The sequence below is a fragment of the Alexandromys fortis genome, unplaced genomic scaffold (assembly GCF_014885135.2).
Source record: "Alexandromys fortis isolate MF-2015 unplaced genomic scaffold, M_Fortis_MF-2015_v1.1 scaffold_26, whole genome shotgun sequence".
Classification (NCBI taxonomy): Eukaryota; Metazoa; Chordata; class Mammalia; order Rodentia; family Cricetidae; genus Alexandromys; species Alexandromys fortis.
In genome coordinates this window covers 10,031,949-10,055,716 of record NW_026067894.1, presented here as the reverse complement: position 1 = coordinate 10,055,716, position 23,768 = coordinate 10,031,949, and positions in this window count along the sequence as shown.

Genomic DNA, 23,768 nt, shown 5'->3' with positions numbered 1-23,768 from the left:
ACCACCACCATCACCAATACCATCTCCACTATCATCATCACCATCATCGTGGTCACCATTGTCCTACTTAGCCTGAATGGTCAACTTGGCACAGCCTAGAGTCATCCAAGAGAAAAGTCTCAATGTGTAACTGCCTAGATCAGACTGGCCCAGGAACATGTCTTTAGGGATTAATTGATGTAGGAGGGCCCAGCCCACTAAGGTAGCATGATTCATGAGGTAAGTATCCCTGGACTTCATAGGAAAGCTAGCTAGACCTGAGTGTGGGAGCCAGCCAGCTATCATTCCTCCATGGTTTCTGCTGTTCTTCCTTGGCAGTGAGTATGTTCTCTGATTGGAGATAATACTGCATGGAATAGCAATTGTCCTGCCTTCAAGTTCCTGTTTGAGTTCTTGCCCAGACTTTCCTTGATGATGGGCTGCAACCCGTATGCGGAAATAAGCCCTTTCCTCTACTAAATTGCTTTTGGTCAGAGTGTTTTATCACATCAACAGGAACTAAACTACAACCACCACCACCATCTTCACAATCAGAAGCGCATCACCACCATAATCAAGACCATCATCACCACCACCACCTTTACCATCATCACCATCACCACATCATCATCACCACCACCTTCACCATCATCACCACCACCTTCACCATCTTCACCACCACCACCTTCACCATCATCACTACCACCACCACCTTCACCATCATCACTACCACCACCACCACCACCACCACCACCATCATCACCATCACCACCATCAGCACCACCACCACCATCACCACCACCACCACCAGCATCACCACCACCAGCACCAGCACCACCACCACCTTCACCATCATCACCTTCACCATCATCACCACCACCACCTTCACCACCATCATCACCACCACCACCATCATCATCATCACCACCATCACCACCACCACATTCACCATCATTACCACCACAGCCTTCACATCATCACCACCACCACCACCATCATCATCACTACTGCCACATTCACCACCATCATCATTACTGTCACTGCCACCATCACCATCATCATCGCCGTTACCATGACCACCATTATTCTGGCGGCAGCAGCACTTCACTGATGACTGTCATTCTGAACATGAGTACCTTCCCCTCACCTGTTACCCAGGTCTCAGAATCTTACCCAAGAGGTGTAGAGATTAACAAGGCTCCTCCAATGGAGCTGCCCACACAAGGATTGCGGGGCCAAGAAGCACCTGAGCTTCTAGGGAAAAGGGTTGCACAATGTGGGGCCCATCCATCCCTTGACTTCCCCCTATCCCTTTACAAAACCTCCACATGTGCCTCTGAAAGGACTTGGCAGCTCCTGCTGATAGACCATGTGTCAGGAACCTGAGGAAGGTCTAATTAATTATAATTGTCCCCTTTGCAGATGTCTGCCATATGACGCCAACTCTGGTGACAAAAGGTTCCAGTCATTGTTTGAACAGCTCTTCCCAAGCATATGTTTGTCATTTGAGCCACTAGGAAAACAGTTCATTTCTGAGGCCACTGTGTAGAGTGGGCTGGTCAAGCTCAGAGAGAGCCAGATCGAGGGACACAATATAGCATCAGATCTTTGGAGCCAGAGTGAGGGACAGAGCCTGGGATCAGGTCCGTCTCATCCATGGTGTCTCCCCAGAGCCAGCTATCATATCCTGGGACAGTTCACCTCACAGCCCTCTCACCTCTACTCTGATTTCCTCGGGCTCTGTGAATTTACATCTAGGAGAGCGACCTCACCAGATTACAGCCCCACTCACCCCACCCCTTCTGCCCCACGCCTCGATCACACATGGCTCTTAGATCATCTTGTTCCTGATGTGACTCAAGCTGAGCCCTTTGTGGGGTGAAACTCAAATTTATGCTAATCAGTCAGAGGTAATGCCAGCATCCCATTAAGCTGTTCTCTGACACACCCAGCGGGATCCTCCTCACGCCTCCTCACACAGCTCAGAGAGACGGGTGCTTGTCCTAACCTCCTTCTTGCAGATGATTGAAGTCCCTGACCTGGAGCCAGGTGACACTGTTTGGACTGGCTGGAGGTTGTCCCAGGGAGCACAGCTTGTGTCTCTATGTCATGCTTACACGGGTGCCTGGCCGGACTGCAGATAGCAAGTGCATAGCCTCAGTTTCTCTTTGTCTCCTGGTTCCTCTGTTCTTTCCTATTACCCCTCCAAAGGATCAATGTCCAAGATGCTTCCTCCACTCACATGGAGGTGCCTTGGCTGGCAGGGCTTGGGCTGGTGGTCATCTCACTGACCGAAAAGTTTCTCCAGTGGTCCTTAGGCTTCTTCACAGAGGGACACCCTGGAGCTGGCTCAGAGTGAGCGTGCCTGGAGAAAGGTAAGAATATACCCTGGTTTGCGTCCTTTTGCTATGATAAATGCCAGATCCTGAAGCAACTTGGGAAGGAGAGGGTTTATTTTATTTCATAACTCTTAGATCACAGTCTGTCATGAGGGCAGGAACTCAAACAGGGACAGGAACCTGGAAGTAGGAACTGAAGCAGAGGCCATGGAGGCGTGCTGCTTCCTGGCTTGCTCTCTGTAGCTTGCTCAGCTTGCTTTCTTATAGACCCCAGGACCACCTGCCCAAGGGTGGCACTGCCCATAATCAGTCATTAACTGAGAAGATGCCCCCACAGACTTGCCTACGGGTCCATCTGATGGAGGAATTTTCTCAACTGAAGATGTGATGAACTTGTGTCAAGTTGACAGGCCAGGGAGGCTGATGAGAAATTGAAGGCCTCAACAGCGTCACTTCTTGTACACTCTATTGGCAAAGTAGCCACAGACCTCGCCTCTGGCCTGGAGGGGGTCAATCACTCTGAATCACCCAACATAAAACATATGAATTAAACATTATCCTGAAATCAGATTCCCTACCTGTCCCACTCTGCCTTCTTGGAAGAAGTCTGTTCACCCCACTTCCTGCTCGCCCATCCCCACACTTTGACCATCACCTCCCGGACACTTGGTCCACAGTGTCCTCCAGCTCCAGCCTTCCTTAGTCCCCTGTGCTGTTCCCACTTGTGGTGCTCCTGAGAGGCTATCTCAAGACTCCCAAAGTGGGGCCAGAAGCCACATGGAGCTCCCCTCCTCCACCTCTCCAGACCCTCCCTCAGAGTCCCCAGTCTCTCCAAGGCCAGGAATGTACCCTCACAATAGCTGGCTCTGAAGCCTCAGCTGCACCCAGGGAAGGTGGAAGAGACCCATCCAGAGCCAAGTACACAGCGCAACTTCTGGAGAGACCCTGGTGACCCTTCAAATCTCTCACACAGCCACTCAGGAGCACCTAGAAACTGGACTGTGGGTCCCAAGCCTCGGCTTCAGGAAGATCTCTCAGTCCTGATGCCTGCTGACTCCATCAGGGATTGGTCACTCTGTCCACAGTCTCTCCATCCTCAGCAGTCTTTGATTACAGTCACAGGATCCAAACTGTGTGAGCCCCAGCCACTCAGACCAGACCAGTGACTCTCCTGTTACTACTTCCCTGTCACTGTTGGAATTGGCAGCTCCCATGTGTAATACCATGAGAGGTAGAAGATCACTGCTAATTTGTCTCTTACCTTTCCATTACTAGATTGGGGTGTTGGAAAGTTCCAGAACGCCTGAGCCCAAGGTCTCTGAATAAGGTTGGGGTTTACTGAAAGCTGGCTTTGTGCCAGGCCCATGCCCATCATCTCCCTCACCTGGCTTAATCCCCAAAGCAGTCACATGGGTATGTTATTCTCCTCATGCATTAATAAGGAAACTGAGGCAGAAGTCTGGCCTGACCCACAAGGCAAGAGATGCATTCTGATCCTCCTACCCAACTTCTTGTTGTGCCCAGCTCCATAGCTGCAGGCTCCTGGGCAGCATCCTTGCCTGGAGTAAGAGTGAACCCAGGAAGGGAAACCAGGTTGGGTCCAACACACACCTGTCTGCAGTGTGGGTTCCACTCTGTAGAAGGCCTGCCCTGAAGGAGCCACTAATCAGAGCCACATGTCCTGTGGGACCCTGCAGTGCACTCTAAGGATTGTGTAGTGCCTACTCTTTGCTCTGTAAATCTTCAAGGGGCCTTTGGCCAAAGCAATAACATTCTGACCTGAAAAGTTAAAAGGACTTTGAAATTATGAGCCCCGAGCCTGGCTTGAGCCCTGAGTGAGGACAAGACGACCACGGTCGTAGAGAGGAAAATACAGAGAGGGGAGCCAATCAATTTCCCTTCCACCACAGCCTCAGGATCCCATTAACCTCCCTGCCCAGAGCCAGACACTCTGAGAAGGAGCAGGTGGGAGGGAACTGCACAGGCTCCATGGTCACCGTGCCCTTGCCGAGTCCCAGCTTCCTCCAACAGTGTCCTTTGTAGCATAGGAACCCAGGGGTGGTCGCCAGCCCTGCCAAGGTCAAAATGATTCTTATTCTTTGGGTTTTATGGAATAGTGGGATTTTTGACGACACATTCAAAGGTCTTCAAAGATTCGACACCTGATCTATGCTTTCAAGGCTCAGGTCTCAAAGGGCAAAGCCGTCTTGTTCCAGGGAAGCTTCAACAGAGGATCGTCTGTGCCTGGCCACAGGAGGAAGGAAGAAGAGCAGAAAATGGGACCCAGAGGACTGGGCTGGCAGCCCGGAGCTCATTCCACCCAGCCAGAAGGCTGTGGGGTGAGTGGGGGAAAGAGGAGGAGGGTCCTTGCCTGTATCTCTTTACCAACCACTATTTGGCAGGATACTGATGAGTTTTGTGTCAGCTTGACACAAGGTAAAGTCATCTGAGAGGAGGGAACCTCAACTAAGAAAATGCCTCATAAGATCAGGCTGTAGGAAACCTGAAGGGCATTTTCTTAATTAGTGATTGGTGTGGCGGAGGGGGGGTATTGCGGGTGCTACCATCCCTGGACTGGTGGCCCTGGGTTCTATGAGAAAGCAGGCTGAGCAAGCTATGGGGAGCAAGCCAGTAAGCAGCATCCATCCATGGCTTCTGCATCAGCTCCTGCCTCCAAGTTCCTGCCCTGTTGAGTTCCTGTCCTGACTTCCTTCAGTGATGAGAAGAGATGTGGACGTATAAGCCAAATAAACCCCATCCTTTCTGTTTGGTCGTGGTGATAGGAACCCTAACTAAGACAGGAAATAGCAGAGAAAGATTCTGTGGGGCCCTGGCTGTTTGGCACAGTGGCCTCAGAACACGGTGACATTGTCTGTCACTCATGTGGCCTCACACCCACTGCTCCTCTCCTGAGGGTGAAAATAAGACAAGATGGGGATGAAGGAAAGAGATCCTCTCCCTGTCAATCATATACAACAGCAGATCCATCTGCACCGCTCCACCTGCTCTATCCTAGACCCACTGTCCATGACCCTCCGCCTTGAGCCGTGCTAACCTGCCAGCCAGGAAAAACAGGCGAGCCACACAGTTGAGGCCCACAGGATGCCCCAGCCTGCTGGTAGACATCTGTGTTCGGTACCACTCCCTAGCTGCCACATTCACAGTCAATCCTACAACGGGGATTGCAGCGAGGCCTGAGCCTTTCTTGCCATGTAGCTGGTCAACTGGTAGGGGACACATGCGACGGCAAAGCCAAGGGCTCAGACCAGCATCAACTCATTCCTAGCTCCACTGTCCCCACTGTTCAGGGCGAGCTTGTTCTGAGTCAACCCCTGCTGTCCCAGGTGCCTCTAGAGGAGGCCTTGGTTATCTGGGCAGACGCCATTGCTATCCTAGTGCGTTAGGAAGTCCCTGAGCCACAGAACAGCAGAGTGCGGAGACTGTAATGGGAGAGGCAGACAGCACAGGTCTCAGGACCGCCGCTGGCCCAGAATGACTGGCTGCTTCTGCTCCGGCCCCTTCTGTGACCTGTAGACTGAAGACGAGATGTTAGGTGGCGTTTTGGAGTGTCGGTTCACTGTCTTGAGAGGGAACCCTGGTACTCCGGTCACATGAATCCTGGTGCTCGGGCTCATAAGCCTCTTCAGCATTGAATATCAGTTGCTAGCGCTCAGAACGCCTCGTCTCAGCCATTTCTCCCTGGGGCTCTCTCTTGGTTACTTTTCTATTGCTGTGAAGAGACACCATGACCAAGTCAGTGTATAAAAGAAAGATTTTAATGGGGCTCACCGTTTCGAAGAGTGAGTCCATGCCCACCATGGCAGGGAGCAGACCGGCATGGCGCTGGAGCAGTAGCTGAGGGCGCACATCTTGAGACAACAACCCCAAGTAGGAGAGGGAGCTAACTGGGAGTCGGATGGACTTTTGTTAACTCAAAGCCCACCCCGGGTGGCACACCTTCTCCAGCAAGGCCACACCTTCTAATCTTTCCCAAACAGCTCCACCAGCTGGGGACCAATAAATGAGTCTCATTCAAGCCACCACATCCTCTTACCTTCCTATAGCTTTCCTGTTGTTGTTACACCTTAAGTTATGTAGTGCCTGTGTGTGTCTGTGTGTGTTTGCATGTGTGTCTGTGTGTGTTTGCATGTGTGTGTGTGTGTCTGTGTGTGTTTGCATGTGTGTCTGTGTGTGCTTGGCAGCCAGCACCTTCGCCCACTGAGCCATCTTGCCGGTCCTTCTCATGTACCTAATGTGCAAAGGTACCCCAGTACCCCACTTTGTCAAACACCAAACAATTTCTGAACAATGAACAATCTGACCAAAATTTTTAAAGGAATAAATTTTTGAGATGTATTCAAAAGTATAGTGTAAAATATTCAGACAATAATAATTGACCCAAAAGGCATGCTGCAGGTGTATGTGAAGCACTAGATAAGAAAAATGAAATTATACATGCCATTCTTCATTTTAGATATAATTTATAACTACTAGATATAATTTACTCCATTCGGCATAACAAACGAAAATTGAGGTGAAACAAATAAATATTAATTTAAGGTAAATGATTCCTCATAGATTTTTTTATGAAAATGCTTTCACAATAAGGAACAAATACTTAATGTAGGCATGTCTATAATCCCAGCATCCTGGGGGCTGAGATAGAGGCTCTCAGAAGGAATTACAGGGCAACCTTGGCTATACAAACAGCCTGAGGCCAGACTGGGATATCTAGCCAAACACTGTCTCCAAATATATCTAAACAAAGCCAAATGCATAGTGATGTCTAATCTTCGTTGCCAACTTGACTGGATCCAAAGACAACTAAGAGGCAAGCCATGGAGCACACCCACGAGGGATTTGCCCCATCAGGTTAACTGACATGGGAAGACTCACCCCGAATGTGGGCACCACCTTCCAGGGGCAGCACAGGTAGGATTAGGTCTGAGGGGAAAGCATTCATATTTTGCCTGCTTTCCTTGGCATCTCCCTGGGATTGCATCTACCCTGTTGCTGCCACCATCTGCCACTGCATCCCAAACCAGCTTCTGTAGCCTTCTAATGTGAACTGAAGACCAGAACTCTCCAGAAATCCTCCAGGCCTTCAGCTGAGGCGTCCAGCCTCGTGGTCTAAGCAAGCTCTGGTCCTCAACTTCTCCAGTATGAAGATGACTGTTACTAGGGCCACCCACATGGTGTTGTGTAATCCAATCTAAGGAATCCTGCCTTTAGAAGATTTTCTTTATTTTATACGCATGAGTGTTTTGTCTGCATGTATATCTGTGTAATGTGTTTCTGACTGTCGAGACCAGAAGAAAGGGTCAGAGCCCTGGGAACTGGAGTCACAGTCAGCTGCCATAAGATGCTGTGAACTGAACCTGGGTCCTCTGAAAAAAACAGCCAGTGCTCTTAACCACTGAACCACCCTTCCAGCTCCTGAAAAAAAATCCCCTTTGAATACATATGAATCTAGCATTCTATTCCTCTGTAGAACCCTGCCAGTAGAAGACAGATTCCCTGGGTAAAGCCACAAAGCTAGACCAACGCAGCCCCTTCTAGCCTTGTTACTACTGTGTCAGAGTTGGGGGCATTCCACAGTGTTAGAGCAGGCTGCTAGTTCATTCCTGGCTGCTTAGCCCCAAAATAACCATGCAGAAACTATATTATTTGCAATACTATTTGGCCAACAGCTTAAGCGTATTTCTGGCATACTCTTATATCTTAAATGAACTGACTTCTATTAATTTGTGTATTGCCATGTGGCTGTGGTTTACTGGTTAAAGTTCCATCCAGCACACATGGAAATTCTTGCCCCTTGCTGGTGTACCAGTTTGTTGTTGGAGATTTCTGTTCCCCCTTCCTTTTCATTTAGACAGAAAATGGGAAATGGTATGTGAAGTCCTTCTGTATATGTGTTGCTTATATGTTTAATGAATAAAGCTGTTCGGCCAGTGGCTTGATAGAATAGAGCTAGGTGGGAAAACTAAACTGAATGCTGGGAGAAATAAGGCAGAGTCAGAAGACGCCATGTAGCTGCCAGAAGGGAAAGACATGAACTGCCAGCTGGAACATTGCCAGTAGGCCATTAGCCTGGTGGTAAAATGTAAAATAATGGAAACGGTTAATTTTAGATGTAAGAGCTAGCCAGCAATACGCTTAAACTATTGCCCCAACAGTATTGTAATTAATACAGATTTCTGTGTGTTTATTGTTGGACTGGGCGGGACAGAAACCTCTGACTGCACCACAGTGTCCTGAAAGCACGAATACATGGCAATTCAGGACGATCGCTGCAGTTACATAGAACTATTCTCAGCCACCCTCTTGTTTCCTCTTGGTCTCTCTCCTCCTTTCCTTCCTACTGACTTCTGCTAAGGCATAAAGAGGTTTGGATGCACCTAAATTTTCAGCTTGATTGTGTGTGTGTATGTGTGTGTGTGTGTGTGTGTGTGTGTAATCCATGACTCCATGTGTATGCAGGGTATATGAAAGTGAAAATTCAACCTTGGGTGTCATTTTTTTAAAGCATCGTCCACCGTGAGTGTTTGCTTTCTCTTAATAGTGGTTGAAGCAGTCTTGGGAGTATCATTGTGGTTTTTATTAATTTGTGTGTATGTGTATACCTACACATGCGAGTATACATACCATAGTGTCGCGTCCACCCTCGACCAGCAAGGAAAACGCAACACCCGGAGCTCTTCTTGCAGCAGTTTTCAGGACTTTATTCACAGTAATCTTTCTCCTTCTCCTTCTCCTTCTCTCTTTCCCTCTCTCCCCGGGCAAACCTCTCCCAAGCCCTTAAGTAGGCATGGGCTGCCAATCCCAGGTTGCCAGGTGGGCACTGCCCATAGGCCCACGCATATGCAAGCAGCTGATGATCATTGCGTGATCATAGCATAGGTCAGGCCTTAGCCGTCTCAGGAGTTGATTATACATCTCTATCAGGTGTGACACCACGCAGCTCGCTACACCATAGCACATGTGTGAAGGAAAGACAACTTGTGGGAGTTGGATCCCCCCTTCATGAGATTGAACTCAGGCTTGACGACAAATAGCTTTGTCCTCTGGTCCATCTCATTAGCCACTATCTTATTTTGAGACAAGGTCTCTCCATGGGCTGGCGCTCACCAAAAAGACTAGACTGGCTAGGATGTGTCTGTCTACGCCACACAAACCAGGGTTACAAGGACCACCATGCCTGGCTTTTTCTATGTGGGCCCTAGTGATTAAACTCTGGTCTTACTTACAAGGCAAGTCTTTAACCAACTGAGTTCTGTGACTCAACCATTTTTACCTAATCACCAGACACATTTTAGTTCATTTCTTTCAGTTTGTAATGCTAAGGATTAAACCCATGTCCTGTGGATATTAAGGCAAGCACTCTCCCACTGAGTAACGGTTCTAGCCAGAGCTTTATCTTTTGATGTTTTAATTTCTTCCAACCTTGTCTTAGATATGTTTCCCATTTGTGTGCACTTTTGATCTACAGATGCTTTTACTTCAATTTATACTAATTTTTTTTTCTTTTATTATATCTTTCATAAGTTTTATACCTCTGGTCTCATGGAATGTTCATCTATTGGATAACTTTGGCTATCTTCTATGCCTCTCATCTCTGCCATCTGTGACAAAATACTCAAAAAGTAACATTCTTTTCTATTTAATGTTGGGTAACAGTCTACAGCTTTTCCTCCCTCACTCATTATACAGCAGCTACATTCATTTCATTTGCTGGGGGTTTTGTTGTTTTATTTTGTTTTTAAGTCTTGAGGATTGAATCTGGGGCCTCAGACTTGCTAGACAAACACTCTACCAATAACCTAGATCCCCAGCCCTTCTTTTCAATTGCTTTTAATTTTGATAAGGGGTTTCACTAAGTTCTAAACTCACCCTATAGTCCAGGCAGACCTTGAACTTTCAATCCACTCATCTTACTCTCCTGAGTAGCTAGGTTGACAGGCCTGTGCCCTCAGTCCCAACTTGGTGGTCGTTTAAATTTGTATAGTTTAAATTGCTTCTCTTCCCTCTTCCTCCCCCATCCTGCCTCATCTACTTTGGTCACATTCCTAAGAACAGCTCCTGAATACCCACCTTGTATTCCACATTTGCTTTCTATCCCCATATTTTCTGTTCCTTTATATTTGTTCTCATTCTGTTTTAGATTTTAGATTTCTTGAGACATCTCACATGTATCTATAGGCTGGCCTCAGCCTCCTGTCTGCTGGGATGACAGACACAAACCACAGTACTTTTTTTTCATCTTGAGTGTTTATAAAGAATTGTTGTGTGGAGTGATATTACTAGGGCCTGTGAAAACACTGCTTCCCTTGTGTCCTCAGGGAACTTCCTGTCTTTGCCATGTTTCCTTCCTCTGTCAGAGTCCCTGCATGCTTCCTTCAGCAGCTTTGTTAACCAATCAGAGCCTTGTAGTAAAACTGTCTAGGGGGAGCAGAGACAATGACCTTGGGGACAGCTCACATTGGCTTTGTCAACTTGGACCTTCTCTCACAGCTCAGAGTTCGAAGCTTGCTGTCCCTGCAGCCGCAAGCCCAGCAAGGCCTCTGAGGAGGACAGGTGGGTCCTAGAGCCCTTGAGCAGAGGATTATCAGTCCAAGCTTTCAGATCTGGGTGAGGTATATCTGCTTTGGTATGTCTGTGAAACATAGTTTTCTTATATGGAAAACATCTTGGGAGTGTTTGCAAGGATTCAGTTTTCTCTGGTTCTGGTCTATGTCCCATAGTTTGGGAAGGAAACCTTCCGGGTCTGTGGTTCGGAGCTGTAGTCATTTCTGTTTTCAATAAAAATGAAAAGAAGAAACAAAACAGAACTCGCCTCTATGTTCTGTTTCTTGTCATTACCACCTTCTGTTAGTTTCAGAGAACAGAATCCAAGCAGCCAGTGTCGTGATTCTTATTCCGGAACTAAATGCCCTCTCACCCCTGTCTCTAACAAACTCCTGATGAGTGATCTGGGCTGTCACAGAGGGCAGGACGGTCATGGTAGCATGACTGACTAGACTCAGCACCTAAGTACAGTGCAGGCAGTCTTGCTGGGACCCTCTTCTACCTCAGAGACAAATCCTAATAGGTCGCCCAAAATTCTCTCTGACTGTGAGCTTCAGGGTATTCAAGACTTACCTGCTAAATGCATAGCACAGCACTCACACTACTGTGCCTACTGCACCACCAATGGCAGACATTACTAATCAATCACAGTGTTTGTTACCCGCCCCTGCATCTTGCTGCATTACATTATGAGAAGACTTAACTAATGGAATTCAATCTATCTACCTTTTCAGTGTTAGAGATTCATTGGTCACATTAGATCTTCACAGAGGAGTGAGAAAGGCCCGGGTTGACAGTGGTGAGTCTTCCCACACCAATTGACTTAAGACACTCCACCACAGACATGCCTCACGAGCCAACCCAATGTAGGCAACGCCTCGTTGAGAGTCTCATCCAAAGTGACTCTAGGCTGTGTCAAGTTAGATTAAGTAAATTAAAACTAATCATCATAGATGACCTTAGGCAGTGGATGAGTGGCCACTTGGTTGTCATCTGGGGTGAGGGGATCCTTTCATTCTCAGCATGCTCTCCTAGGGACTTATTCCCAATAGTAGGATTCAGAGAGGTGGGATGGGAGAATGCATGGTGTCTGGGGGCTCAGGACCTGAGATGCCACATAGTCATCTCTGTCCCATCCCGCTGACTAAAATGACTCACTAGCTGACCAGTGAGGTAGGGGAAGAGACTGAGGAGTGATGAAAGGGCCTCCAAAGGATTGGTCTATGGAGAGAGGTACAGAATGGTGCTCTATGCTATGAGTCTACCATGGCGCATGGTACATGTCACATACTAATAGCTATGGCAGGGACACAGGAGTAGGTTTTAGAAAAACAGAAAATTCCCAATAGTCTTCCTTTTCTCTTGTGGATGGAGTTTAATCTTTTTGTTTTTATTGTTCTTATCTTTCTGTATGTACGTGTGTGCACGTGTGTGTGTGTGTGTGTGTGCGCGCGCGCGCGCGCAAGTGCTCTTGAGTACAAGCCGCCATGGAGGCAGAAGAGAGCTAGATCCCTTGCAGATGGAATCTCAAGCAGTTGAAAGCTGCCCCACATAGGTGCTGGAAACTCAACTTGAATCCTCTGCCAAGAGCAGTACCCGCTCTCATCCGCAGACACGTCCCTCCAGCCTCGTGGATGGAGTTTCTACAGTCTGAGTAGGGCAAGATTTCAACGTGTGCATTAACTGAAGTACTGAGCAAAGGTGTGAGGATTGGGGTGCTTGGGTCAGCCCTGCCAGCCGCTGCATGGGATGGGAGGCAGTGATGAGCGATGCCCGAGGATCTGCGCACACTGCCGGTGGTGAGGTCAGCACTCCATCCAGCTCTCCATGATGTTTCTTGTGGGCCACGCAGTTATTGAAGAAAAAAGCTTTCCTTTGACATTTTCTGTCCACCTGATGACAGTTCGGTGGCCCCCACTTTGTCACCACATCTGATAGGAGCAGGATTAATTGGTACCTTCTAGAAGATCACGGGCTCCACGAGGTTCATGGTTCAGCTAATTTATGCAAATATGGCTGCCTTATTGTTCAGGAAGTTCCTGTTTCTTTGAACTTCTGAGCGGTGTGGTAATCCCTGTTCCAAGTCTCATTTCTAATCCTGCAATTTCCACGGCGCCGACAGTTATGACAACAGAATGAAGCCCGGGTTTTCTGCAAATTACACACAGCAGCGGAACATATCCGTGGGCACTAAGGCTAACAGACTTCCTGCAGCCCCAGATGAACGGACAGGGCGGGTAGGAGAGTCCTCCAGTAGCAGAACTGTACCAAAGGGTCAGGGAGGGGCTGTGGGGGGTCACGGTGACTTGGTCTGCTGGGGTGACTTGCAGAGTATGGGTTCTATTTGGGTTCCTAGGGACTCAGGTGAGGGGGTTAACTTTCAAATGCCTCCATTTCCATTTCACCTGGATAGGAAGATGGCCACCTTGCATGGCCCAGCTGCTCTTTTGTTATTTAGAACTGAGGGAAGGCTCCCCAATTCCTAGCTTCCCTAGAGAAGTCTCCAGACATTCCTTTCCCACAGAGATGCCAGTCCCAGGAACAGCAGGACACCCTGCCACAGTCCCCATCATGATCCAGAGACTGGGATGTGCACACAGCTGTTCTCCACCTTGCTCTTCTCCTCCAGAGTTCACAGCGGCCTCCACCTTGGCTATAGGCATGCCTGGGGGTTCAGCAATCCTCTGAGGAGCCCTGCCTGTCCAGTCCTGAGGTCCACAAGGGTACACATTCTCCCAGGCATGAGCATGTCCCTCCCCCCCCCAAGAACCTCAGCTTTACCAGTGAGGAAGGGAGTGTGGCCCCCTGTACCTGCATCCAAATCCTGCCATTTGGACTTGGGAAGAAAAAGCAGTGGGTATGTGAAGCCCCAGGCACCAATGTCATTCATTGTTTCAGAGGTTAGCCAGTGTCAGGCCATGGTGGGAAGAGGCAATCCCAGGCCTGTGATACACAATGGAGAACAGCATGAGCACCCCCACTCCCCCCTAGGCTCTTGCCAATGTCCTGGGGTCAGGGGGGATAATGTCTGTGGAGGGACTGAGCTGCCACAGAAGCTGGGATCAAGAGGGAAGATGAGGGGCAAAGGTGAAGAGGACTGTGCAGCTCAGGCATGGATGCAATAGAGTCACAACCTCAGCCCCACCCAGACCCAGGTACCATCCCGGATTTGCCTCTCACAAGCTACCAGCCTGGAGCAAACCCCTCAGCCTTCCAGACTCCACTGTCCCTTTCTAGAGAATGGTACAGCAAGATTGAGTGTGCCAGGGGGTTTAGATACTACAAGCTCTAGGGTGGGCAGGGGATTCTTTATTGTGAGAAGAGAAAATTCAGAAGCTAGGAATGTGGCTCAGTTGGTTGAGTGCTTGCCTAGCATGCACAAAACCCTAGGTTCGGTTCCAAGCACTACGATATAACCCGGTGTGGAGGCACACTCCTGTAATCTCAGTAATGAAAGAGTGAAGGCAGGGAGATCAGAAGTTCAAAGCAAGTATCACCTATGTAGCAAGTTCAAGGCCGGCCTAGGCTATGTGAGACCCTGTCTCAATCAACCAACAGAAGAGAGAGAGAGGGGAGGGAGGAAGGAGGGAGGAATAAGGGAGGAGAGGAGAGGAGAGGAGAGGAGAGGAGAGGAGAGGAGAGGAGAGGAGAGGAGAGGAGGGGAGGGGAGGGGAAGGGAGAGGAGGGGAGGATATTTAAACACAGACAAGTGCAGTAGAGGGCAGAGAATAAGAACAGCCAGAGGCCTCAGAGAAAAGCAGCCCACTGACACCTTGGTCCTGGATTTCCAGCCTTAAGAATTATGAGAAGATCCATCCCTGCTGTTTACCGCAGGATTTTGTTATGGTGGCACACTTAGGGGGGTTCCCAAAGCCATGACCCCGAAACTCTGTCTCCAGAGTGATGCAGGGAGAAGTGAGTTCCAGTAGAGTGACAGAGGGAACAGTGTGTGAGGAACCAGTTGGGTGTAGGACTCAGTCAGCCATGATAAGCATAATAGGAACAGACCACCGAAAGGAAGTTCTTAACTTCCAACCATTACCACCTGCCAGGTGAAGACTCAGCCATGATAAGCTTAATGGAGGCCTGAGTCTCAGTAGTTTACCCTGAAGCAATACCTGGTTGCAGGAAGGACCACAAGCTGAGATTACCCAGGCACCACACAAGAACAGACCATCCAAAGGAAATGCCTAATGTTCCAACTGCTGTAGATAGGATCACCTGCCAGCACACACTCACCAGGACACCCCCAGACAAATGTCACCCTGAACTTTAGAAATCCCTCACCCCCTTTACTACTTTTAAAACCCAACTCTGAGCTCGGGGCTCTCCGATTATTCCAATATGTTGAACACACAGAGAGACCGAGTTTGCAAACTTGTATAAAATAAAGGCTCTTTGATTTTACACACGGGACTTGGTCTCATTGGTTTGGGGGGGGGGGGCTTCACAGATCTGGGCATAACATTGGGGAGCCGGAAAATCAAGTCCTGGAGCATTAGAAGGGGAGGGGTAATCAGAGGTCCTGGAAATAAGCTTCTAATGTCAGGTCTGAAAGATGCTAGCCCATTAGCTGTTAGTCTGAGACCTGGGACTACTTCCTCTGAACATAATCATTGTCTAAATTGTCACATTTTGTCCTTCCAGAAACTGGAAGGGAGGCAGCACTATCATCTATATGAGATTGGGGTACTGAGAGATTAGGTCCGCGGTCGTGGGCATGAGTGACAGGAGAGGGACTTGAACCATTGTTCCCAACACCTGGTGACCCTGTTCACAGCCACAGTACAGTCAGTACACCTCCAGACTGGATTCCGGAAAGGCTCCCTGGCGGCCAACCCGGAAGATTAAATTGGGAGGAAAGTTAAAGCTGGCGACAGGCTTGGAAGCAGGCAGCCTGGTGAGGACAGGGACAGTACCACAGGACCATGACTGCTGGACCCCAAAGACTATGCAGTAAATGCACAGCTGACCGACTCATAAAGGCAGACCCCCAAGCATACAGCTTACGGGGCACACATTTTGCAGAGCTGTGGGAACACTTGTCTTTCGGGAAAGTCACTGTCAAATCTGTAAAAACCTTGTGAAGCCATGATTGTTTCCTTCAAAATGGGGTGCATTCCCCAAGCACTTGAGCAGTGTGACTTGTGCACGGGCAATGGACCTTGCTCCCTTCCCCTACATACTGAGGCTTTAGAGCAATAAGATTCACTCTTTGTTCAAATAGTCAAATTTACATAGAGTCAATTCCACAGAATTACCTGCTAACAGACCACATAGAAATTTCTATAGAAGGCAGGCACTGAAGAGAAGGCAGCATGCCCCACCTTTGCTAACAAACAAACCTGGGCGTCCCCAAAGCTGGTTATCACAAAAGAGACTGGATGAGGAGAGTGGGTGAATCCAAGGCTCAGGGGTGTTTAGTAACTTTATCTAATGGTTTGGAATGTCAGGTACTTCCCCTTGAATGCTGGCTCCTTCCTGGGTCAGGCCACCTGTTCCGGAGTACTGCCTTGTCAGTTACCTGCCCCTCTTTGTGATTTTGACATGTATGTCATCACTGTCCTTACCTACGGAATTTTCCAAATATGTAAAAGCCAGAAACCTCGTGGAGATCACCCCTTCTTCTTCTTCTTCTCCTCACTGCCTCTTCTTCTCTTTCTTCCCCTGGCTCCTCCTCCTCCTCCTCCTCCTCCTCCTCCTCCTCCTCCTCCTCCTCCTCCTCTTCTTCTTCTTCTTCTTCTTCTTCTTCTTCTTCTTCTTCTTCTTCTTCTTCTTCTTCTTCTTCTTCTTCTTCTTCTTCGCACCCCTCCACTTTCTCCCCTCGCACAAAGAATAAAGAAGGTGTAGAGGTAACATGCTTGAGTTAATTTTTTTTTTAACCCTCAGATCCTCACCTGCCACAGACATCCAATTCTGAGCCCTGCGGGGGTACCGAGGCTGGTACTCAAGATCCCTGATACGTGACCGTGATTTTGGAGCCCCAATTCAGCTAGAACAAAGACAGCCCTGGAGAGGACACCACACCTCCGACTGACAGATAGCTGGGTTCCCACCTCTCTCCTGTGATGACAGGAAGGGCAAATGGGGACAAACTGGAGTGGAGGTTGGAGTCCTGTGGCAGCCTCATTAGTGGGAAGGAGCCAGGTGTGAGCGCCGAGGGACGTGATGGATGACAGCGACAGTGGGGCCAGGCCGGGAGCCTGCATTCGGTGTGACAGCAGGGACGCCTGTGTTCCCTCTGCTGAGGGATGTCATGGCTCAGGGTGAACAAGGTCACCTTCCCAGGAAGCTTCAGGAGCCAGGAGACCAAAGGCAGAGTCGTGAGCCAGGAGGGGACCCTGAGTGGAGCAGCCAGGCTCCTACTCAACCAGCCTGGTTTCACATTCCTGTGTCACTGGGCTGCTCAGAGCCTGTATATGCTGGAAGAGGAAAACTGCAATGTCCCTTATGTGGTGAGAAAACCCAGCCACAGAGAAGACAGTGCCTGGCCTGAGGTCACACAGCTGGGGAGGAAAGGGTGGACATGGTCTCACCAGCTTTCTTCTCTCTGCCCTTCGCCAGACACCCGGAGAAGCAAGGACAGGAATGCCAAATGCAGTCAATGACAGCGGCCACTCCACCCTCAAGAGACACTGTTCTGCAGTGACACCCAGGGTTTCTCCAGCCCAGTCACTATGTTGAGTGGCAAGGCCAGCAGCCACCCCATCAGTAGCCTGTCACTCAGACTCATGTCCACTGGGTCCAGCTGAGGCTTTACCTGTGGACTCTGCTGTAAGGGACCCAAGTAATGTTATGGCCACTCCCTGGCACCTTTGCTGTCGTCGCAGTGGATGGACAGAAAACTCTGAGGGTCTCCCAGCTATCGGGGCTTCAGCACAGCAACGGCAAGCAGGAAGGTCACCCTGCCTTGGCAAAGACAGGAATAGGACCAGCAGCCCTCAGACTCCCTCCAGGGTGCCACAGGTCACAAAGCCCAGGTCGGGAGCACAATTGACAGGAAAGAAAGGGATGAGATCCTTCATTGAGACATGGACTCATGAGGTTCCTCCATAGCAGTATTAGGGTCAGTGACACACATGCAGGTATCTGCATGCCTGTGTGTAAAGGGCACATATAAATAAATATAGAACCCACAACACATATAGTACATTACATATCCATATGGAGTAAGCATGTGTGTGCTGTCTAATTTAATCTTTACAGCAAATGTCTGTGGTAGATATCATTGCCCCATTTCCAACCGGATTTGCAGAGCCCTCTGTCCATCAAGCTGTGCTCTGGACACCAAGGAGGAACTTTGCCACAGACCAGATAATAACTGGTAACAAAATACACAGGGACATGTCAGAGCCATGCACACACCACCAAGAGTCAGCATAGTAAAGGGGTCCACAGGCAGAGGTGTGACAGGCCTTCTGTGGGGGCCTCTGAGCCGACCTGTGTTGTGGAATAGAGTATTTGTTTAACTATGTAAAGATGTGCTGCATTTGTTTGTGCTGCAGAATAATTGCTTAACTATGTAAAGATGTGTTGCTGTTTCACCTTGCCTGCCTAAGGCACCTGATTGGTATAATAAGAAGCCAAATGGTCAATAGCTAGGCAGAGGAGGGATAGGCAGGGCTGCAGGCAGAGAGAAAGGGGAGCCAGACAGACAGACACGGAAGAAGCATGAAAGCAGGATGGACAGTACGTAAACTAGCCTCAGGGCAGCACATGAGTTAGTAGACATGGGTTAATTTAATTATTAAACAGCTAGCTAGAAACTAGCCTAATTTAAGGCTGAGCACTGACAATTATTAAGTCCCCATGTCATGATTTGGGGGCTGGTCGTCCAAGAAAGCCTGCTACAGCAGGAGTGGGAGCCTGTGGAACTGGGACACACAGGCTTATGGGACAGAGAGTGAGGTCCTGGATGGAAGAGCAGACAGGTTCACTGCAGAGACAAAAGCAAGTGTAAGAATTTAAGGAGAAGGGCAGAGAGGAGGCCATAGAAATGGGGAACAGCCATGCAAGGCTTCACAGCCCTTAGAGGGACCTTAGAGGGACGCTGGGAGGAAGGTGAGCTGGAGGACTGAGTGGGGAGGGGAGTGACCTGGGGGATTGAACTGAGACTGGGGTGACCTGACCTCAGCAGTATGTGGCTAGTTCCGGAAAGTTCTTCTCATATATCACTCTGTCCCTCAGCAAGTAGGTCCACTTAAACAAGTGACCTCTAATCTGAGCCTCAGTTTCCTCTTCCTCGGGGTGACAGCTTCACCTTCTATGTGACATTCAATTGAAGACAGGGCTCTGCACACAGTAGGCTCTCAGGACAGGACCCCACTGTGTGTGTCCTGGCCTTGCCTTCTCACTCCTACCTGCAGAATGATCCCTTTCAGCCTGGCTCTGGCAGGTGCCAGTCCCTGGCAGTGTTCAACCTGGTGCAGATCAGGAGGCCTAAGGCCTGACCGCAACAACAGCCCAGACAGCATCAGGTGAGCGCGCCTGACTTCCTTACTACACTCCCTTGCTGGTTGGTGGTCTGAGGTGGTTGCTCCCTCAAAGGTGGCAGCCTGAGGTGGCCTGGCTGCACTGAAGAAAAGCGCATGTCTGCTAGCAAAACAGTAGAGAGTGAGTGAGCAAGTCTGCTGCTAAGGCTGTGGACGCGTGGGTCAGGGAGCAAGCTCCAGTCTGCACACAGCAGAAACGACAGGGGATGTGTTTGGTCGAAAGCATCACCCTAGCTCCCTAACACCCGTTTATACAAAAAGTCCAGTTGTTTGGCTGGGAGCTTCACCCCAGCTCCTGGAATAAGCCCCCTCCCCTGGGAATTGCCTCAGTCTTAAGTCCACCAAATGGTGACCCCTTCCCAGGGAGAGTCAAGAAAGCCTGCCAAATGGTAGCCCCTCCCCAGGTAAGGTCAAGACCACTCCCACAGGCTATTTAAACATCCCCCCTCCCTGAGAATAAACACGTGGTCTCCCCTTTCCTCTCTTCCCCTCTCCATGCTTTCCTGGGGTCACCCGGGAGCATTTTATTAAACACGGGCATCTTTTATTTGGTCTGATTCAGTCTGATTGGAATTATTTGCATCAGTGGAGTGGTTCAGCTTAACAGGATGTTCTCCAGGCCTTGCTGGGACAGCCAGAGCAGGAGATAAACTGTAGAACAGACACTCAGCAGTTGTGCGAATTGCACTCGGAGCCACACTGCCCCTCTCCCAGAACCATCCCAAATTTGCACAGTTCAGAATGTCAAAGGTTAATTTCCCAACCACAGCCCTGCCCCACAGTCTCCCCTTTGACTGCTCAGTGTTCTTGGTCTGCCGACTGATAAATATTTTAATCCCACTCTTATTATTTTGTGTGGGTGTGCACTTGTGTTTTCTGGTATGTGTACATGCCTGCATGAGTGTGTGTGCGCGCATGTGTTACTGGTCTAGAGCTTGCCCAGTGAGCTAGCCAGCAAGTCCCAGAGATCTACCTGTGTCCTCCTCCCCAATGCTTGAATTACAAGAATGCACCACCACGCAGTAGAACAGGGACCCAGGGAATCAAACTCGGGGCTTCACCCTTGTGTGGCAAACACTTTACAGGCTAAGCCAAACCCAATGCCCTCTAGTGGTCTGTGCGGAAAACTGCAGGAGAAGCAAACAGGCTGTGGTCCAGACGTGATTGGCAGATTCTTAACTCTCTTGTGGGGCCAATCTAATTTGAGGTGCCCAAATTGCAAAAATCTCTGCAATTTCCTGGAGTCCTCACCATTCACCTCCCGGGATAGTCCTGTTATCAGGTTTGGCAGGGCACAGAGTGGGACTGCCAGCCCAAGCAGGAGGTGAGATACAGAAGGTAATTTTTGTCCCTCTTATAAAGAGCACCCTCTCACGTGCCACCAGGGCTGTCATGTGGGGCGTGGTGGTCCACATCTCTAATCCACCCTGACAAGTCATCTTCCCCAGCGCATGAGAGTGTGACTAGCAATCTCCACTGGAGAGAAAACGGCCCTCTTCCCATCATTCCCTGGGACTCTAGCCTGGACGTCACTGGAGCCTGCAAAGCCCACACTGCTGTGGACGCCCCTGTCTGTCTCCATTCCCCACCCTCTGAGTGCCCCTCATACTCATATTTGCTCATGAGTTGAGGGTCAAAGGTTCGGATGAAGAAGAGACCATGCCCCTAACCAATACCATTATCTGTCGGCCCTTCTTCACAGAGAGCTCCTTGAAGGCAGGACATAGGTGCCAAGACCAGTAGCCAGGAGAGATTTTCTATGCATGTGTTTAAAAAACTAAATAAATAAAAAGTGACTATCTGATCTTGATGGTGCACACCTGTAATCCCAGCACTCAGGACGTGGAGGTAAGAGTGTGCATTTGTTCATTTTAAGGCTAGCCTGGGCTACACGAGACCCTGTCTCAAAGAACAAAAACTATCAGAAACCCTCACTTCCCGGGTATGGAAACTGAGGCAGACAGAGAACACAAGTCCATGTGTAGTCTGGATTTGGGGATAGCCTCTACCAACTGCAGAGCGACTAAAGCCGACATGTGTCCCAGCTCCCCGGGACAGGCCAGTCCGAGGCTGCTGCTCTGGCAGAGTCGTGAGCAGTGCCTCTTTTCGGTGCCTGCCTGGATGGTAATTCCAGGGTCACCTCGGAGAGTGGTTTCTGGAAAGGAAAGATTAAATTAAATGTCAGTAGATGCAGGAAGCTCACCTGGATATGCCCCGCACAACCACCTGCATCCTGCATGGCCTCCCCGCTCTGCAGGCCGCGAGGTGACTCATGGGAGATCTAGAGCAGTGGTTCTCAGCCTTCCCAATGCTGCCACCCTGGAACACAGCTCCTCATCCGGTGGTGACCCCAACCAGAAAATTAGTTTCGATGTTGCTTCATAATTTTAATTTTGCTACTGTTATAAATCATAATGTAAATGTCTGATAGGCAGGACATCTGTTCTGCAACCCCTGCGAAAGAAGGGTCCTTCGACCCCACACCTCCCCCTCTCCAGACTGAGAATCACTGTTATGGAAGACGGGCACAGCAAAATGGCGAAGGAGCAGGCACCTGGTGTGGGCTAGCTCTTCAGACCATTTATCTGAAGTTTGTTCTTTGACTAAACAGGTAGTTTACGCCACCTCTGAACGTTACTGAGTTAACAGGGGGTGGCGGGGGTGGGGCGGGGACTCCACGCAGAATTTTATAATACCACAGAGTAGAAGAAGCTCGGAATAGATGACTTGTGCTCAGTCAAGCAAGGCAGATGTTTTGATTATGTAAACACGAGTCCTAAGCTCAGTGTGGGGGTGGCTGGAGCCTGGGAGAGAAGCACAGCCACGGGGAGGTGATGGATAAAATTGAACAGGAAATAAAAGCCGCAGGAAGCAGCAATCAGGAGCCCCCACCCCCAAGCCTGGGGAAATCGCTGGGCTTCTTGGCTGGTCTGCTGAGCATTTCACTGTGGGTGAGTTTGAAACTCCAACCGGTTTACAGGGCATTAAAGGAGAGGGCAGTGATAGAAGCCGGAGGCCTCCGGGCAGTCCGGCTGAAGCTTCTGAGGCCTGAGTACTCGGAGACCACTTCTGAGCCTGCGGTCTGTTCCCCGCTCCTCACTCCCTGCCTGTGCTGCCACGTGACCTTGCCGGGCACCGAGCTGGAACAGCCAGGCTCTTCACTTGCTGGTTGCAGACTTGGCCGCAAAACCTGCTTTAGCCAACGCAAGGCGGGTAGAAAAGAGACAGTGGCTGTTCCAAACTGAGACTTGGGGCAGCAAAGGAGCCTTGGGAACCAGAAAGGGTTGGAAAGAGCCAAGCAAGAGGAAACTGAGAATCATACGAGCAAGGGGGCTATGGGTCAAGATCATGATGGGGAAAATCACAGAGACAGCTGACCGGAGCTAGTGGGAGCTAACAGACTCCGGACTGACCTGGGACACCTGCACCAGACCCAACTATGCCCTCTGAATGTGGGTGACAGTTATGTGGCTTGATCTGTTGGTGGGGCCCTGGCAATTGGGCCAGGGCCAGAGAGTGTTGTTCAGAGCTAAGCGACAGGAAGCTGAGAAGCCTATGTATCAGCTAGGAGTGAACACCTGAGCCCACCATCAAGCCGAGCCTGGGAGCAGCCAGAGGCCTGGAATGCCAAATCACAGTGCAGTGTGTTCTGGGACACACACACTACGGACTCTGCTGTGATGCCACCAAGATCCTGAAAGCTGTGCAGAAGCTAAAGCCACAGAGCTGGGTCAGGGCTCACAGCCTTGTCAGGTGCTGCTTTAAAAAACAAAAACAAAAACATAAACAAAAACAGCAAGAACATTCTTCGCAAATTATTTAACAGAACCCAAAATTTCAAAATGTCCAGAGTACGATCCAAAATTGTTTAGTATGCAAAGAGCCAGGATGTGTCAACAACATGTGATTGAACAGATAACAGAAGCATTGAAATTGTCAAAAAAAAAAAAAAACAAAAAACATTTAAGATTCCAAGAGATAAAGGCAAATGTTCCTAAAACAAATGGAAACGTAGAGACTCTCGACAAAGCAGCACATGCCGTTAACAAAGAACCAAACGGAAGCTTGAGAACAGAACTTGAAAAAAAAATACTGAAATTTAAATTTTCACCACATAGACTCAGTAAAGAACAGCACACAACAGAGGAATGAGTCAGAGAGCTTGGAGATAAATATAAATTATCCAATCTGAACAAGAGAAGAAAAATAATACACAGAGCCTCAGGAGACTGTGGGGCAGGGCTGAAGAGTCCAGCGTTGGGCCTGCAGAGATGGCTCAGAGTTAAGGACGCTTGCTGGTCTTGCAGAGGGCCAGAGTCCAGTTCCCAGCACCCAGATGGCGACTCAACAGCTAACTGTAACTCCGGATCTGATGGCCCCTTCTGACCTCCAC